A 15795-nucleotide genomic window follows, 5' to 3' on the forward strand; every position below is an offset into this window, starting at 1 on the left:
CAGCCATCAAAAGGAATAAAATCTTGCCATTTGCAACAATGTGGATGGAACTAAGAGTATTATTCTAAGCAGAATAAGTCAATTGGAGAAATACAAATACCGTTGTTATCTCACTCATGTGTACAATTTAAGAAACAAAACAAATGATCATGGGGGGAAAAAAGAAAGAGAAAAACCAAGAAACAGACTCTTAACTATAGAGAACAAAACCAGAGGAGACCTGGGTGGAGGATGGGTTAAATAGGTGATGGGGATTAAGGAGGGCACTTGTATGTAAGTGATGAATCACTAAATTGTACATCTGAAACTAATAAAACACTGTATGTTAACTGGAATTTAAATAAAAATTTATATTTAAAAAAAGGAAGTGAGAGTGGTTAAGATTTAGAATATCTGTTACTAGGAGAAAGGGATGGGCTGAGTAGGACTTAGAGAAGCATTTCATCAGCCTGGAGAACCCAGCTAGAATAAGAGACCATGGCATTGCAGGAGCATCTGACTATTTTATTTAAATTAAAGAAAGTCTTGCAATGGTGCTACCCCAGTAAACCTACAAATCAAAGAATAGTAATTCTAGATGTGACTATTAATTTAACACATCAGCAGAAGGAAATAGAAAGATAATTAAGAAGGTAGTATTCTGAAATTAGGTTCTGATTCTAACAAGGCACTGCAGGATTGGCAAGATTGATATGAATTGTGTACAAATGTATCATATGAAAACATTTTATTGGGAAAATAAAAGGTGTTGGAGAAATCGCTCTGAAATGGAACCGAATGACAGTCCTGATGTATCTAGTGAACTGCTGTTTGACTATGAACTCCTTTGAGACTATTTTTAGCTTCAATGTCCATATCTTTAAAATGAGATCTATCTTGCTCTATTTGTTATACTTCATGAGGTTATGATATCAAGTGAGATACACATAAAAGCTATTTTTAAAAGCATATATATCTTTACCATATTCAATATTAGCATTGTTATTAAACAATTGTTCAAAATATAGTTTGAGGTTAAAAATAAAATATACATAGAATATCTCTGGAAAGATATAGAAAAGTCTGTTAACTGTTGGGAGAGGAAATGAACTGTGATGGACATGAGACTTTCTTTTTCACGTTCTGCAACTTGTAATGTTTGAATTTTGTACTATGTGCATACTTTAGCCATTCTAATTAATTAAACATAATAACTTTACTAGGCAAATAAGAGTTACCTTTCTGAAAACCATCATTCATATCTTTGACAAAGAGTAACTGAATACAGACTGTATGTCAGCTGCTTGGCTTTAAGCTGTGGGTCCAAAAAAGGAAGGGTCCTAGTCAAGAGAGAGTCCTAGTCAACATGCTTGCTTCTCTGAAGGAGGGAGGTGGTTTTGAAATGGGATGGGCTCTTGAGGGGAGTCTGTATTAATAGTATAGAAGAAGGAAAATGAATTCTGATAACTGACATCCCAGACCTGTGTTACCAGGGAAAAGATGTTTCAGGGTGTGGAGAGGATCCCATAATTAAGGAGAGTTTCTTAGGAAATAGCTTATCAGAGGAAGCTATGCTGTGTAATAGTGCTTCTGGACATAGTTGGGTTAAGCCTGAATGGATGGGCTCTAGGATTGAATGCTGGGTGCAATAGAGGATTATTCAAAGACAAAGACAATGGGAGAATAATTTCATGTGCCCCTTTTCATTTAGAAGTTAATACTGTAAGGAAAAGAGAGCCTACCTCTGCCACCAATCACCTTGAACAAGTCATACTTTATTCTGCTTAAATATCCCCATCTACAAAGCAAGTATATTAATGACTGTGCCTCAAAAGATTATTGTTGATCCAAGAAACATGCTCCTCCATTAAAGTGCCCCCGGGTAAGAATTCTGAGGGTTCAGTGTCCAATCTGTGTATTTTAAATGGGAAAGAAGGACTTCCTTAGGTGAAAAATGGCAAAGAAAATTAAAGACAAGGTTTCCCTTTATTTACTTTCCCACAAGAAGAAAATACCTTTAACATGAAAGGGAGATCCCTGAGAAAACAGAGCAGACCTCTGAACAAGTTTGCTGAAAAAGGGATGGAGGATTAGCTCTATGGAAAATTCAAGGTGGAGGATGTTTCCTTCTCCCTCTCAATATTCTCTAATCAAATTCAGTATAGCACAATTGCTGAGTGCCTGCTATAGGTAAGGTGCTCTTTTAGGGACCCTATGACATCTCTGTTCACCAGGAATTACTGTAAATTTTCTCTTCTTGTTCAGACAGGACTTTGGCAAGGAACATGAAACTCAAAATGCCTTCACTTATTATAAAATTGATGCATTATTATAGGTAAGTCACAATTTTCCAATTTTAGTTTCCAAAGTATTAACTGGGCACAGAATCTGCAGTCGCTATCATCTTCCCAAGATCATTTTGAGAAAAATTTAGAAGTGCATTGTTTGTTATATAGCAGATATCATTTCTAAATTTTGTGCAAAACAAATATGATTTTAAATCTATGTAAGGAGCTTACTATAACGTATTTATAGAGTGGGTTCTTATGAAATGAGGAATCTTTGCAGCTCATGAAAACCATCATTCCCAAATTCAACTGTAAATGTCTGCTTTTGTATATGGAGAAGTTTCTGAGGTGTATTACTTGTATTTATCTATTTGCAGCTATTTGGCCAGTTGAGAAAACTAAAATGTTAGCACAGTGTGTGTGTGTGTGTGTGTGTGTGTGTGTGTGTGTGTGTGTGTGTGTGTGTATCTATCTATATCTATCTAGAGTATGTATTTGTGTGCACGTGTACAATTTTTTTTTACCTGTAGAGATACTGAGAATTAGCCTCATCCTAAAGAACAAAATAAGTAATAAGGTATATAATTAGAGGAGGGATAAACAGACATAAATAAAGAATAGGAAATTCATTCAAAATTGCCAAGAAAATCATAATGGCTACCATTTATTGAACCCCAACTATGTGACAAACATTAAGCAGCTTTACATACGTCATGTCTAATCCCACAGCTGTCCTGTGGGGTGGACAGTATCATCCTTCCTTCATAGATCAAAACAGAAGCCCAGAGTGCTTCAGGAACAACATGCACAAGGAGATGGACTTCAAACTACTAACTGTGTCAGCAGTTCTGTCTGAGAAGTCCACCCTCTCCCTGGTGCGTCTCCTGGTTGGCTGATTTGTACACAGCATGGGGGACAACTCAGCATTGCTCTTTTTTCTTTGAGAATTGAGAAGCAGGTGGCAGATCCTGACCAAGGTGTCAGGATCTCCACTTTCTGGAAGTACTGTGTTTCTCAGTGACGTACTGTTGGTTAAAACCACGCATAATGACAGAAATTTGGATCTTAAGGTCCTTTCAGAGTCACTTAACTCTATTATTTTTGAACGCTTTTTTCCGGATTATAGTTCACATGTGTAAAAAAATTTTTAAGGAATGAGATGCATAAAGAAAATGGAAAATGACACTGCAGAGAAGCAATGACTGTTAACATTTTGAAATACTTCCTTTCTTTTTCCTTGCTTAGTTCTCGTGGGTATAACAGAATTCTGAAATAAGATTTTTCTCTCACTTATCATTAAAACATTTCTATAAATTCTCCCCAAAAATCACTTTATAAACACCACTTTTAACAGCTGCACCTCATTCCACTGAAACAATGTTACAGTTTACTTAATGATGCCCTGTTGTCAGATATTTAAGGTGTTTCCAATTGCTACAATAAATAGCATTGCAGTTTTTCACAAAGTATAAGGCTCTTGACACATACTGCAAAATTGCTTTTCAAAAAGCTACCCCCCCCCCGACTTATAGATGAGAAAATGGAGGGGTGATATATTGCCATGGTTACACAGTTAATAAATATTTGCTGCGGGTTTTGAACCAATCGTCTCTCCATAATCTTTCTATGTTTACAGCTGTTTACTCTGACTTGGACAGGTGTGGTTGGTGAGATTGTCAACCATGTCCTTCCTAATCTTGGAGGAGACACAAATGCAGCATGGTAATGGGACAATCCCAGTCTGGAAAGCCTGATAGACCTGATCCCTCATTTAACTAGCTCTGTGGGATTGAAGAAATTATGGAAACTTTCTGAGTCTACATTTCCCCACCTCTCAAGGTGGGGAAAATAAAGCTTACCTTATAGGGTTTTTATAAAGAATAAAGAATGTCAGATATATAAAAATCTAAGCACACAGTAGGCTCAATAAATAGAATTTACTTTTTTGGAGAATAGACATGGCATTTACTATCATGTTAATCATTTAGGCCATCAAAGTCAATTTCCTCTGGGGTATTTTTTTGTTCATTACTATACATTCTAGCTGGTATCTGCGGTTTGAACAAGCAAACTCCCTTCCAAAAGGTGTGATTAATTTTGTCTTTGAATTGTAATGTCTGGAAAACAAAGCTTCTTTGTAATAAAGTTGGCTGTGTAAAACAAAAGAACTTACACAAAAACCTTCATTACATCATGGAAAGTAACAATGAAGTATGTCAGTGTTCAAAGTTTTCTCTGCATTCATTGCCACCCACCACCACTCCTGGTGTGCAGTTCAAATACCAGGTACAATGGGGAAACTACAGGCAAAACTGAGGGATTATAAAGTTTACCTCCTCTAAACCTCTATTCCCAACCTTCTTCTTTTTCCTCCTGATGGGACAGATTTTCTCCTTTCAAACACATGTTGCCCTCTTCATTGCTAAACACGAACTTTGGGTGGAAAATGGAAACTTTGGAAATGATAAGAACGCTTGGTATCTTGACTTTGTGTGCGTGTGTGTGTATGTATGTATATTGCAAACTTCTGTGAACACATCAAATTGTATACTTTAAATATACATAGTCTATTGTATGCAAAATCGACCTCAAGAAAGTAGTGAAAAGAAAAGCATATATACCAAACTAAGAAAATGAAGCATGAAACGAAGAGCCAATTGAGCTGTGAGGCATATAGGAATTTAGTGGAAGCCCCCACTATCCTGAGTTGAGCCCCTTATACCTACAGAAGCTTATCACAAAGTGAGACAAGGTTCCCAAGTAAAACCTATCTCAAAAGGCCTGTTTGCCCCAGGTTCTTCCCCAACCCGGGCACATTGGTATCTAAAATTCCTACTGGTATTGTCACTCCTTCCCCACCTCTGGAGACAGGGCCTTTTCAGCTGAGTGTGTGTGCACATCATGCTACATCATTGGCTAATGCCTTGCTTTATTTCCACTAGTGACTCCTAACCTTTCCCCCCAGGAACCCTAAATTGCATACCAGGGAGATTCTGTGACTCTAAGCTTCAAAAGTAGCTTTACTATTTTTCAGGTGATAAGTTTGCATGTTGGCATAATTAGCAGAACTCCCAAACTATTAAACCTTGGGCATCACTTACTCCTTGCCCAGTCCTTCTATCCCTAATGCCCTACCCTGTCTTCTCACCCACTCATATGGAAGCAAAGATGGATCATCATGACTCTCTCTGATTGATGCCTTTGACCCTGGCATCATGTTGCTTGTGATCACAGGGCTGAATTTTCCTTCCAGTTCATGCCTATTCCCTCCCCATCCATATCCTTTACGCTACCTTTTTTTTTTTTTTTTTTTTTTTTTTTTTTTTTTTTTTGCTAATAAGTCACTCAAATGGTTCTTTATGATCTTCTGTGTAAATCCTTAGAAGTGCTACTTTCTATGCTGACCTGGGGTTGCAGACCAGTCAGCTGGGTAGCATTGCAGAGTGAGTTGTTGAGTGATTTACCTCTGTGGGCCAACACATTGGGCCAAGTTTGGTGTGTAGGGATAACATATGGGACTGGTAAATGTAGAACGTACAGAGGACATGGGGATGAAATCAGGAACAAGATGGCGCCAGGTCCTGGTGGGGGTGCTGATAGGCTAGAGTGCAGAGTTCTGGAGGTTGTATGGAGACCTTACCTACATCCCAGGGCTGCAGGGCTTCCTCCCTGTCCTCTGTCTCAGTGGTTCAGAAACATGGCATGAGGCTCTAGACACCCCTCTTCCAGGCACACTATCCTCCCAGGAGCCTAGAATCCCCACATGTCTTATTTCTACTCAGAGGAAGAAATTCAGGTTTAAGTTAAGCTTTTAACTTAATGATGAGCTAGCCCATGCACCTTGAAGAGGACAGCGTAGAGCCTTGCCTTTGTTCTAGGATCTATAGGCTGGTGCAGTCACACACAAGGCCCATTTGTGAAGATGTCTCTGAAATGTATTCACTGAAGATAACTATAGTGGTTTAACACTACTGCTCTTCAGTTAATGATATAAAAGTCATGGTCCTTCATTTTTACATCCTGTACAAATGATAGTGTCATCTCCAACTACAAGCCTCTCTGCCTGACTGCTGAGTATGATTAGTGTCCCTTTAAGTTGAATTAGAGCATGTGATCTTCAGGGGTATGACGAGGTGAAACTCTGCATGCTATTTCCAAGGTTTCATTATGGTATGCTCTTAAAAAGCAGAATTTCAGAGTTAACACCAAAACATGTTTCAGTGACTGATCTTTTGGGGTTGTGGCCACAGGAGAGGGCAGACAGGAACTGGAGGACAGCTCATAAACTCCTGTTTTCAGCCTGAGGTTTACCAGGCTCCACAATCAGCACATTTCCAAACAAAGGACAGACACATTCCTGTAAGATAATGAGGCAGGTATAATGGAAATGCAGTGGTACTCAAATATTGTACCCAATAGAACACCTTTTGCAAATAGACCCAGGGGGATGCTTGGCCAGGGAGTAGATGTATTTTCTTGGCAAGAAGTTCTGAGAACTACCAAAAATGGCTGACTCAGTGGCTTAGAGTGGGAAAAACTGAGATGTTACGATCTCTTATTTCAAAGACTAGAGTAACAGAAACTTAGGACTTGGTGGCTTCTGACAAGGATGGTGACATCCTTGCAGAACTCACTGTGTGCACATGTCGATTCCATAAGGGGTGTTCCTGCACTGCAGAAAGCTTACAGGAGTTGAAAATATTGGACAGTTTGAGTGCCCTCACACTGAGTCAGTATCTTTACTCTCATTTGGGGAGTTATTGTCAAATAATGGGATACCATCTAGTATTTGAGTCCTAATAGGAGTGTGTAATTGAAGAGGACTGGGGACTAAGGAACATGACAGAAGGGACATGAAAGAAAGAAAACATCAAGAGCCTTAACAGGAGGAATTGGGTCCTAGACTGATGAATTCTGAGGTCTCTGGCAGCCAGGATCACTTGGATTGATGGACACACTTCTGAAGCCAAATTCAAAGATGGGGCGCCTGGGTGGCTCAGTCGGTTGAGCAGCCGACTTCGGTTCAGGTCATGATCTCTAGGCCCGTGAGTTCGAGCCCCGTGTCGGGCTCTGTGCTGACGGCTCAGAGCCTGGAGCCCGCTTCTGTTTCTGTGTCTCCCTCTCTCTCTGCCCCTCCCCTGTTTGCACTCTGTCTCTCTCTGCCTTTCAAAAATGAATAAATGTTAAAAAAAAATTGTAAACAAAGAGAGTGTGCCTGTTTATCCTTTGTGATCTGCTGAACTGCATGAGACACAAATATTCAGAGAATTTTTTTCTCTGTGGCAAGAGAGAATTCCTTGCTGCAGGAACACTGTGAGCTGAGAAAACTCAGAAGTCTGGAAGAGTCAGGTTTAAAGAGTCTGCCTACAGCCACAAATTTGCCTGGCGGGTAACGAGAATTGCACATGGGGAAACTGCTGAGCTTTTGCACGGGAGGAGTGTTGCATCTCACTGAAATAAAGACTTGTAGTGCGCGTGGCATCACTTTGCACAACCATGTTGCTGATCCTTGTCCAGCTGTAGCTGCACCAGGCAAGCAGCCTTCCGGGTGTCCTACCCCATTACAGGAAGGCATTCAGGGGGATGCCCCAACACAAGGTTATGGATATATAGAATGAACACGGGGGCTGGATCAGAAGTAGGAGCTTATTTCTGTATACATAATGAGGGAGAGAAAAACATATTCACCAGCATTCCTCTTAGAGCTCTGAATATATTTGGGTGAAGAAATACTTTAATAAACCATTTGGGGCAGAGGGTGAGACCCAAGAGTATCATCAAGCTAGAGAAGTTATTAGTAAACTGCTCTGCATGTGATAAGGAGAGGCATTTGTCATAATCATAAGAGGGAAGAGGAAAGAAAAGAAAGTGAGGGAAACTGGTGTTGGTGTTGAGAAGAGGGGTGTGAGAAGAATGCCTCTCCATGGCTCTGGCTCCAGCCCCAACTCTTTTTTTTTTTTTTTTAAGTTTATTTCTTTTGAGAGAGACAGAGCACGCATGAGTGCACAAACAGGGGAAGGACAGAGAGACAGAGAGAGAGAGAGAGAGAGAGAGACAGAGAGAGAGAGAGAGAGAGAGAGAGAATCCCAAGCAGGCTCTGCACTGTCAGCACAGAGCCCAATGGGGGGTTCAAACTCCAGAACCTCGAGATCATGACCTGAGCCAAGTCAGACACTTAACTGACTGAGCCACGCAGGCGCCCCACCGGCCCCAACTCTTAAATAAAGTGAGGAAGCTCATTATGGGGTTTTGTGAAGATCCCCAAAGGAGCTGAATTAACGGTCTGGTTAAGGGGGGTGAAATAGAGGCAGCACCCATGAGTGTGATCATCAGTGGGGAGGAGCCCAGAAGCACATTAGCCATGGACAATCCCAGGATCACAGCACAACCTTTGGATCTTAATGGGTGGTAGAACTGGTTTTGAATCAAGTTTTTCTTATTCACCCAAAGGCAGGGGTAGTGGAGGTGTGGGCACCTGAAATCCAGGTTATTTATGGATAACTATAAAGCAACTGGAATCCCTGAAGATGGCAGTTATCAGTATATTTTGATGAGACATGCTATCTAAAATTAAAGGAAGTTATTATAGAATCTAATGAATTTGGAGGTAGGGCCTCTATGGAGAAATTAAGGTAAAATGAGGTCATATGGGCAGACCCTAATCCATGTAAATTACTTGGGAGATAGGGCTTTCAAAACAGTAATTTAGTTAATCTAAGGCAATTAGAGTGGCTCCTTGATCCTGTATCACCCATGTCCTTATAAGAGAGATACCAGGGTCAGAGGAAAAGACCATGTGAAGAGGCAGCAAGAAGGTGCCTGTCTGCAAGACTAGGAGAGAGTCCTCACAGGAAACCAATGCTGCTGGCTGGCATCTTGATCTTGAACTTCCAGCCTCCAGAACTGTGAGAAAATAAATGTCTGTTGTTGATGGCAAAAAAAAAAAGGGGGGGGGGAATATTCCATTTTTGCTTATGCTGCTGATGCATGTATGTGCTATTAGAATGCAAAGAAACTATTGAAACTCACAGAGAAATAATTAAGTTTTTACTCTTGGGGGTAGGGGTTGAATGTTCATGGTTGATTGGGTTAACAGTGACATAGGATACTCTAATTTCAGGGTAATCATCTAAGTTGAAGCTTTCCTCTTCAAATGGAGCAATGATTGCCCTCCTCCCCACAATTACCCTTTAAGAGTAGCCTGCCTTCTTGGGGCTCTGTGGTCTTACTGTTATGTTCAATTTTTTTTTTTTTTGGCTTTTCCTGGACTTCTGAAACCAAATTATCATCTGATATTATAAAAGACCTTTAAAAATAGTTCTTGTTTTGGACTGCTTTTCCTCAAGTCACATTCTTCACCTAATATGTGATTAAACTTCTCTGGAAGGAATCAACTTCATAATGATATGTGTCAACTCTGAATAAATGAGGAAATGCTTCTTATTCATGTTTAGCACCTTTTATTCACAGATATAACATCTCCATTCATGTTTTCTTTTGAGTCTCTGGGTTGAAGGTATAGCTTTATATATTTTTTCTTATGGTTAAGATGATAACTGCCATACATCATTTTTAAAAAGGCAATGATAACAATACATTTTATGCTTACTCTGCAACAATTTTATACACCTAAGTCAATTTTGCCTTAAGGAAGTTTACATAATATATTTCGTATTTTTGTAAATAAATGTAAATAATACATTTTATTTTTTTGATATCCTAATAAACATAAATATCCTAATAAATTGCAAGCCACCTTCCAAGGCAGAGATTCTGAAGATTTTTAGGATGACTTTAATGTTTCTAGTCCTCTTTCCTTGCATTCTCTCTCTCTCATACACACACAACTTTTTATTTTTTTTATTTTTTTAAATGTTTTTATTTATTTATTAAAAAAATTTTTTTTTTCAACGTTTATTTATTTTTGGGACAGAGAGAGACAGAGCATGAACGGGGGAGGGGCAGAGAGAGAGGGAGACACAGAATCGGAAACAGGCTCCAGGCTCTGAGCCATCCGCCCAGAGCCTGACGCGGGTCTCGAACTCACGGAACGCGAGATCGTGACCTGGCTGAAGTCGGACGCTTAACCGACTGCACCACCCAGGCGCCCCTGTTTTTATTTATTTTTGAGACAGAGAGAGACAGAGTATGAGCAGGGGAGGGGCAGAGAGAGAGGGAGACACAGAATCTGAAGCAGGCTCCAGGCTCTGAGCTGTCAGCACAGAGCCCGATGCGGGGCTCGAACTCATGGACCGTGAGATCATGACCTGAGCTGAAGTCGGACACCCAACAGACTGAGCCACCCAGGCGCCCCCACACACAACTTTTTATACTAAAATTTTTTTTTACAAAATTCTGTGCCAAAACTATTGATTCAGATATTCAGACCATGGCAACCATTCTGGAGGAATTAAGAGTCTACTACTTCAGTGTTCCCTCCAGAAATGATTATTCTGGGTTACTGAGTTTTTTGATAAATTGAAGGCAAGTCAGTAACTTTTTTTCAGCTTTCTAAAAGTAATTTGACTTTTCATCTTAGAAAATAGGGGTTAATGAATATTTAATATTGACATCATGATTATGAATACTAGAGTTCAGAGTCATTCTGTAAAGGACATCATACAGGGCTTCTGTGTAAACGTGGGTTTAAAAAGTAGGCAAATTTACACTGATTTGACATCACACTTGGAAGGTGGCAGGGATTTGAATTGATAAATACATTTTTATTATGATATGTATGTATTTTAACATGGAGTTCAGGAATTTTCAGCTAGTCTGAATAATTAAGGTCAAATTAAGTAGGCATTTAACTGCAAAAGTAAACTAATGTGCTTTTAAGGGCATAGTTTAATTTGGCACTTTAACAACAACTGAAAAATGTATGCCAAATTAAAATTTACAGTATATCTTTACATAGACTATTTTATGGAGTTTTTATTAGATGAATATAATAGGCTACTGTCTCATGCTTACAGACTAGAAAATGTTTCAAATGCTTAGTCCTAATACTACATAGCTAGTAAGTAAAGGAAACAATCTAATCACAAGTAATGTATTCCAAGAAAGTTACTTTTCTACTTTGTGCTCTAAGTGATTCTTATGCTTGTGCATAGGTTTCCCACTTATGGCTCTTGAATCAAAGTAGGAATAAGTAATTTACAAGGGGGGTTTGAATTAATTTTACTCTGGGCAAGAAACAAATTCTGAAAGAAATTAATATCCTTGTTTTATTATGAGCTGCAATGGCTTTTTGAGCCCATAAGGACACTTCAGTTATTATTATACTGACTTGTTTTTCAGAACTTTTCTATTCACCTGATCAATGTATATTAATTGGAACACATGTGGCTGATGCTGAGTAAAACAGAGATCCAAGGGAGTTAAGCAACTTATGAAGCAACAATGAACTAGAAGAGATAGAACTGAAACAATACAGATATAGATATAGACATAGAAATAAAAATAGATATAGATAAATATAAAGATAGGTGATATATGGATATATATATATCTATATATCTATATATATATATATATATATATATACCTGGAAATTATAAAGTGGTTCGTCAGGGCACTTGAGGCAAGCAGCACACCTAGTTCAATTATATATGAATTACTGGTGAATTTTGGCAGACCATGCAACATCTTATCTGAACCTCAGTCTCCAGTCTATAAAATGAGAAAATAAAATCTCTAAAACAGACAATGTGACAATTAAATGAGATGCTGTGAGTTGATGTGCACTATTACTGTTAAGGTCCTTGTAATTATTTTGAAGGAAAAGAGAAAGCAAACTTGACCCTGTGCTTTTGGAACAAAGTTTCAATAAGCTTCTTTTAAAAATCATATATTACACAAAATATATTCAACTTCAATTATTCAGCATGTAAACTGAATGAGTTCCAAGTGCCCCATGTTGTATGGACATTTAACAATTGTTTCAAAGTTAAAATTTGGTACTTATTCTACAGGTGAGAAAGATTTGCAACTGGGAGGACTCATTGTTCTTTGGATGGCTGCTGTTTCTTTAAATTGGGTGAAAAAACTGTACAGTTGCTGAGTCAGATGATCTGGCAGCCTCGGAGATTCAGAGCAAGAAAATGGTGGCACTCATAAAAAAAGAAAAGAAAAGAAAGCAAAACATAAGCTTCCTTAATACATCTGCAAAGTAGGTATAACATTAGACAAATTGTACTTTAAAGGCAGAAAAATTGTAATTTGGAAGGCATAATATTTTAGTTTTTCTTATAATGGCTAATTATTTTTTTTAGCTTATATTATATATATATGTGTGTATATATATGTGTATATATATTGTGTGTCAGTGTGCTTTTAGAGAGATACAAAGTCCCATCGTTTTGTCCATAAATGCTTTATTCTCTTATGGCTACATTTTATTGCAATTTTGCCTTTATTAATAAATATAATTTAAACCTGTAAAACACTTCTTTGTTTTGTTTTTCCTCTCTTACGTAATTTTAGATGGTCATGTTTACCAGGCTCGTTTCTGGTTTGGATAATAAAATGAAATGAAAGAAACCTCTTATCGATCTATCTATCTATCTATCTATCTAGAACCATTCATCCTATGTAAGCAGGAGTTAAGTTTGTATAGTGTTTCAAAAAGATATCACAAATGTTTTCTGTGGAAAATTTCTGTTTGGTGCTACGAGCTTTAACACACAAGTATATCATGTTATATCCTTCCCCCCAAAATATGTTCTGATAGTAAAAATCTGGGATCTAAGAGATATCTTTTTCAATTTAGATGAAGGATCACATAATAATAAAGAGTTTTCCTTTGCTTAGTAAAATAGCTCCTCCACTGATTATTCAGACTCTCCTGGGGCCCAAAGCATGACTGATTCTAAAATCTAAATCTTACCTAAAAGCCTGGGCCTTGACTTAAAAATAAAAAAGCAAACATAAGATTAGTTAAAAAGCAACATTGGTCATATGTGCCAAATGATGTTGCAGAAATCCACCTGTAACGGAATCCCCTCCAAGTGTTTATTTAAAATGCAGATTCTTGGAATAAAATAAAATAAAATGCAGATTCTTGGCACCTGCAGCAAGTATGCTGAATTAGATTTTCTGTGAGGAAGCCCAGAAATGTGTATTTTTAAACAGCAGTCCAGGTAATGATGTTGCTGATAACCTTTGCCTCAGTTCTTCGACTTCTCATTACTCTCATGCTTAAATTAAGAAAGTAAAGGCATATTTGTTTATACCACTCTGATTGCACAATTTTATTAGTTTCAGTTTGTTTAAGAGATTACATATCTTTGCTCATATAGTTCTGAACCTCTACAAAACCTTTCTTCCTACTGGCTTTGAAACCATTTAAATAAATTGAGTTGTTTTTTTTTTTTTTTTGAGGTGAAGGGAAAAAGTGAGATCTTGTTGAAGAAGAATTAAAAAGTCATTTGTGATAGAATTTTTATATTATCATGAACAAAGCCATTATGTTACTTAAAATATAAAAAATAAAAATCAACTTATTATTTTTCAAAGGACCTCTGAGGCACTGGAACTTTAAGTCTTGTAATTGACGGTTTAGTTTTTTCCCTTCTATTACTTCTTTATGTAGGTCTGCCCAGTTGCAGCCATTATTCTATGGCTCCTGAAATAAATAACTGCACTGATAAGCAGAGATTGTCTTCAATTTTCCCTTCTTTAAAATATAAATGCTGACACTTAGCAAGTGCAACAATTGTCAATATACGTAGTTTTGCTGAATACACACCGACATAGCATGGCTTAGGATATGGTAAACCAGTGCAGGTCCCAATTTGGGCATTTTCTAGGATGGGGGAGAGCCTTACAAAGAGACCTTCCTTCCCCTACTGAACAAAGCCTTTATTTATTCCCAAGGTTATCTCCATTGGTTGGCTTACTGTCATAGAAATTGATCTTATTTTAACGCTTAGTGATTTTTTTTTTCATTCTAATAAATGAATGTTTTAACGTAGGGGAAGTGTTCAAACACAAGGAAAGCTGCAGTATGGGAAGGAAACAGTTGAGAGAACAATTTGAGGCAAATTCTTCATCACTGGAAAAACTTCTTATTCCATCCTCCATTCCGTCTTGTACCCCAGAACGAGGAACAAAGAGAAGAAGGCCTTTCAACACTCGCTGGTGGCCAACTGGCGCGGAAGGGATTGGCTGCCGAGTTTTGGACACTTTCCTCGAATGAACCTGACCCATTCCGCTTCACCCCTCCAGAAAAAAGGCCTGGCCAGTTCCAAGCTGGGGAGATGACCAAGAGACCTCCTCGTCATTCCTTGCACCCCTCCTGAATCCGAGAGGCCCCCACTTCGTCCTCCACCTAGTTGGGCCCCAATCCCGCTCTAGGCATCAGTCACTGTTAACGCAGATCACATCTTACCCGAGGAAACAGTTGGGGTGTGGGGCGAGGCCCGGGGCGGTTAACAACAGAAGGGGTGCATTCGCGGAGTGGGGTGATCAGTGGGCTATGCCTCTAAACTCTTGCTACGGGGTCCTACCCCAGCTGCCAGTTAAATCTCTGGGATCCGCAGCGTCTCTAGAAATTGAGAGGGTGGGGAGATGGGGTCGAGGAGGGTGGTCGCAGCTAGAAGGTGGGGGAGGCTAGGTCGGTGCAGCTTTGAGTCTCGCTTCCTACGGTAGACTCTCTCTGTGGTCCTGGGGGAGGCCCTTTGCAACCCCAGCCAGGCTGTGGGAGGCGGTGAGCCCCAGTTTGAAATCGTCCGGAGAGGACTAGGATTCCTAGAAGGGGGCAAGTTATGTGACCAGAGGCCTAATACCCAAGCTCTTTGGAAATAGACATAGCTATGCGTTTATAGTCTACGTAAAAACGAACTAGGTTGTGAATAGGCACAGCGAGCATTGGTCTGAAGTCACAACTCTCTCGTGCTTTCTCCAGACCTTACCAGAACCTTGTTATTTATGATCCTTGCACAAGTCAGTTTCCTCACTGCCCAGCCCCACCCCACCCCCCAACAATCTAAGGCTAAGCAAGCTCTCAGTTCATCCTTAATGCACGATCATTTCAGGGTTTGAAAATGACTATATATATATATATATTTATATATATTTACTGGTGATGGTCATAACTTCTTGAAAAACTCAAAAGTATAACGAAGAAATTAAAGATCACCAATCCCAATCCCCTCATCCTGAGGAAAACACTATAAAAATTTCTGTACAAAAACAGAGTGTATGTGTGTGTCCAGAGAGAGGAAAGGAGGCAAAATGAGAATAAGAATTGTTTACTGTTTTGAATCTTGAAAAATCACCTAACTTTATAATGTAATCATTTCACATTCTACTAAATATTCTTCAAAGACACGATGATTATCTAGTATTCCAGAGTGCAGAATATTCCAGACCATTATTCCAGAGCATAGTTTTGTACCACAATTTAACATCCTGTTGCTAGAATGTAAGGCAATTTTCAATTTCTTGCTACTATTTGTCTGTATTAACCTTTGTCAGAATCTTTCTTTCATTGGATGATGCCCACACAGAGAATACAAATGTATGG

The 15795-nt window shown here is 38.8% G+C and overlaps 1 long non-coding RNA gene across 1 annotated transcript in view; it reads left to right on the forward strand.

Annotated features, from left to right (window-relative positions):
• The window catches only part of LOC121034523 (uncharacterized), a 16738-nt gene extending 1859 nt beyond the window's left edge, over window positions 1-14879 (forward strand). The window contains exons 2-4 of the long non-coding RNA XR_005792480.1: window positions 2245-2314; window positions 12242-12438; window positions 14243-14879. This is a non-coding gene — a long non-coding RNA (uncharacterized LOC121034523). The remainder of the gene's footprint in view (window positions 1-2244; window positions 2315-12241; window positions 12439-14242) is intronic.
• The last annotated feature ends 916 nt before the right edge of the window (window positions 14880-15795 follow it).

Source organism: Herpailurus yagouaroundi, unplaced genomic scaffold (genome assembly GCF_014898765.1).
Source record: "Herpailurus yagouaroundi ecotype Mexico unplaced genomic scaffold, PumYag 160, whole genome shotgun sequence".
Classification (NCBI taxonomy): domain Eukaryota; kingdom Metazoa; phylum Chordata; class Mammalia; order Carnivora; family Felidae; genus Herpailurus; species Herpailurus yagouaroundi.